The sequence below is a fragment of the Pinus tabuliformis genome, chromosome 2_2, assembly GCF_031772625.1.
Source record: "Pinus tabuliformis cultivar Carrire ecotype Pingquan chromosome 2_2, CPIR1, whole genome shotgun sequence".
NCBI lineage: Eukaryota > Viridiplantae > Streptophyta > Pinopsida > Pinales > Pinaceae > Pinus > Pinus tabuliformis.
The window spans coordinates 488,110,939-488,115,326 of record NC_142300.1 but is presented as its reverse complement, the minus strand read 5'-3'; the positions used below and the strand labels follow the sequence as shown (position 1 = coordinate 488,115,326).

The window sequence follows — 4,388 nt, the reverse complement described above, 5'->3', positions numbered from 1 at the left end:
GGGTGTGTGTGGTATGCTCTTGACATCCCTTTCCATTTATGAATATGCAGTAAGAAAATCATGTCTAGTTTATTTTTGTGGGTGAAATGCCATGCCAACTTATTGACAGCCTATTGGAAGTCTCTTCCTCATTACCCTTTACCTTAACATGTGTTAGGAGACACTCTTTAAAACCCTCGAGGCAGGGTTGAGGGTTGCTAAGCATCTGCATTTTCATCTCTGCTATAACTAAGGGATCATCTTGCTCTACAATGCCATGTCATGATCAGTCGATTGTATTCAGTGCTGCAAAGATCAGTCCCATTGCTTACACCCATTATGAAAGGTCCAAAAAATTCTGACCTTCGACGAATTTCACTTGATGTCACAAATTTGAAGAACATCACAACATAATTTGAAACTAATGGGTCTCAGCTCCTCTCAATGAGTGTATCAATACTTATAGATGAATCCCTGCCTAGAATCACGCTCTCGAGTAGATCAATAAATATTGAGAAGAAGTCTTCAAAAGTGAACTCTATGTATCCCAGGTCCATGAGGGCTTTCTTGCACTGCTCAATGTTCTTCAAGACATGTTCCATTTCTGCTTCATCTTGGGTCTCCAATATATGCTCCAGATACGAAAACATGAAGGAAAAAAGAAGAAGTTTCCATCACAACGTGTGCGTCAAATTTCCCCATATAAATCATCTAGTACCTCAATTTTTTCCTTTAAGATAGAATTGCTAGTTTCATACTCAGCTGCCAAGGCCGAAAGAGACTCCTTGTTGCCAAAAAAATGAGATTTTGAGGGCTTCCTTGGCCTGGATGTCATTCTGTTGCTGTAATTGTAGCACTGTCATGAACATGCTGAGGTCAAATTGCAATCACATTTTGGAATTAAGATTAGGACAATTAGAACTAGAAAAAGAAGCAACATTAGCGTCTAATCGGAGCAGGGGTACAAATGCCCCAATAGTTGTTCTCTATGATGATGTTGTAGAAGCTTATGAAATTTCTTCCAAGAAGAGGAAGACTAGACAACAATTAAGCAGTGATGTTCAATTTGATGAATCAAAGGAATTCAATAACATCCACCGTATCTATATTTCTAGCGGCACTAGTACAACCTACGCCCTTGCCTTTACACCTCCATAATTGGAGCATATTCCTCTTCTTCGAAAATGGGGATTTTACTCAACAAAGAATATTGCTCGCTATCAGCCTTCAATGAATGTTTGATGAGGACATGTCTGAGCTGAAACATCAATGGAGAAGAAGGGCCTAAAAAACTGGAAGGCTATCAACAACTTGTCAAGTTCTTTGTCTGGAAAATCCTTTGTTTGTTGCACTGTCATTGAAAACCATGAGTAGGATTTTGGTGGGGTCTCTTGCTAGTTTGCGGTTTCGCTCTTGGCAGGTGTGAAAAACTTTAAGTGATGCCATGTGCCCCAAAGTAGTTTTGGGAAAAACCAAATTTTGGACCTCACCCAACTGTTAAACCTCAAATTACCCTTGGGGGTCCGAAATAAAATTAAACCATTTGATTTTCTTTTTGATGATCTCCGCCATTTAAAAAATGCCCGGTAATTACCTTATTGACTAACTTTGACTTGCCTAATATTTTAAATCTGCCTTTCCAAATGCAATTTTAATATTTCTTTCATAAAGCTTGAATTCTTAGTTTGACTTAGATTTAAAATTTTTATAATATTATTTTAATTTAAAACAAATATTTCCATGAAAATATAATTATATTTTTATAAAAATAATATATTTTGAATTTAAATTAGTATATATAAAAGAATAAACCTTTCAAAATCATAATAAATATATCTCTAAGAATTTTAGCTTAATGAAAATTGACAAATTTTCACCGAAAGTTAAACATATGGGTGTGCCAAAATATGTTACAACATCGACTCCAATGAGGACTGCTTCCTCCTGTGGGATGCAGTGAACAAGGAGATCAATTGCCTTTAGCATTGGGCATGGAGTCATACTGTAAACCTAATCATCAACCATCATCTTGCCATAACCAACTCTCCTGGATTAACCCTGTCATTTGAATAACTTGCTAGAGCAGACTACAACCTGCAAATGCGAAATGAAACCATATGCCAACACTAATCTAGATACTCTTTCATACTGAAAACTAAAAATTCTAGACTGAAAATATAAACTAATGTATCACACCATTCATAAATAATGAACATGCTAATTTACTGCATACTAAAACTCTGAATATCTATTCAATCCCCACACTTATATCTAACTGAATTGGAAACGTTACACTCTTGGGTGAAATCCTTTTTCCAATGTAACCAAGTACGGAGTGGATTTATTGACAAACCACATTGCGAGTAGCTGAAAATTTGAAAAATATATACAATATGAACATAAAATCCCATGGAAAACTTATACTCACAGGTGTACTTTAAAATTTGCTTCCTTTGTAGACATGTTAGATTTCTAATCATGGCTAAAAGGGAAGGACATATAATGTTGATCACAAGTATCAATGAACCTTGCATAGCAGTAAAGGTAGGTGAAATTTCAAAACCTTGGGATCGGTTACCCAGTGGAATCGCCATATGGCAAAGTGGAGTCACCAGGTGAAATAAATTCAACCAATACTAAATGCCTACTCCTTATTCACCAGCAAAGAATAGATCTAATATTTATCCTTCCCCGAAGAAAGATATCTTCTTTACTTCGCTCCCTGACAATGACGCCAAATGTTGTACCCGTTTCCCATAGGCAGTCCTTGGCTGCAAAAACTATGTCAAGAAACCAACTCAACCAATATTTAGGCTCAAGATGGCCCTTGAACCAGAGGGGTTTCCCTTAGTTGTTACAAGGCTTTGTTTAATGCTATTCACTTGTCACTAAACAACAGCCTTTGAAGCATAATGGCCAGATTTATTGTTTTAATTGGGGGTGGTTGGTGATCAATGGAAATCCCTATTCATATTAAATGCCTCTCTCATAGGGTCCCTTCTGAACGAGTCAGCTTTTAGCCTGACAGAATGAGTTGATTTGTATAAGAACTTGATAGAAGAATGTTAGGAGATTCCTAATAATTGAGCAGCCAGATGGATTACTTAACAACTAGGAAGATTTGGATGCGTGAAGAAGATTTCTACAGCCCGACAAAACATATTCAGGAGAAAATAGAAGGACAAATAATAACTGATTTCAAAGAGGAGCTAGATTAGACAGACAGTCTGCTATACTAATCTCTTTAGACAATTATAAATCTGTAGGGGATTTCAAAGAGATTGAAACACAATCTATTCTTACCCAGGTCTTCTATAATATTGTGAACATGTGCAGAAAACAAATATGGAAATGATGGAAAAACATACAATAAACACAAAATTCTGTCAAACCAGAGCCATAAGGCTTGCATTAGAAGAAAAAAAAAAAACTAAAACTATTACAAAGTGTAGAGTCTTGGAATCAAAATCCCACCACCCTTATTATTACAAATGATCAAATATATAGAGATTACAATACACTGGTTGTTGTTAGCTTTTAGGAAAATCATACAAAATCTTAACCCAACTATCTAAAATGATTAAATTAAAAACAGTACCGAATAGACTCTCCTTGAAATCTGCAACCCTTTAACTATTTTCTAAATTTCTAATATATATTAAAAGACTCGCAGGTCTAACTACTTAATTAAACAATTTCCTACTAATCTAATAACTAACCTAACACCTATTAACTAAGAAAATGTACGAGCTTATCCCTCCTATTTTAAATTACAAGGAAATGTGTGCTGACATCTGGGAGGAGAAGAATATTAAGAAAGTTAAATGTACGAGCTTATCCCTCCTATTTTAAATTACAAGGAAATGTGTGCTGACATCTGGGAGGAGAAGAATATTAAGTTAAGAGGTTTAGAAGGTTGTTGAATCTGCTTGCTGACTCCTCCTTACCACGTGCTGCTACCTGCATAACTGCCCTCAGAATCTAGAAATGCATTTGCCACTTATTGCACATTTCAAGCTCTGATACATACTTGAAAGCAGGGAAGTTAATACCCGAACCACTATTCTTGCATTGAGGTTAAGCAGGAGTTTGAAACTACCTTGTTACTTTACAACAAGACAAGGGGTGTCTGTGGTACGCTCTTGACATCCCTTTCCATTTATGAATATGCAGTAAGAAAATCCTATCTAGTTTATTTTTGTGGGTGAAATGCCATGCCAACTTACTGACAACCTATTGGAAGTCTCTTCCTCATTACCCATTACCTTAATATGTGTTTAATATGTGTTAGGAGACACTCTTTAAAACCCTCGAGGGAGGGCTGAGGGCTGCTAAGAATCTGCATTTTCATCTCTGCTACGACTAAGGGATCATTCTGCTCTACAATGCCATGTCGTGATCGGTCGATT

The 4,388-nt window shown here is 36.3% G+C and overlaps 1 pseudogene; it reads right to left on the bottom strand.

Moving 5' to 3' along the window:
- Positions 1-236: 236 nt before the first annotated feature.
- LOC149193486 (OVARIAN TUMOR DOMAIN-containing deubiquitinating enzyme 1 pseudogene) lies at positions 237-842 on the bottom strand (annotated as a pseudogene).
- Positions 843-4,388: the final 3,546 nt, after the last annotated feature.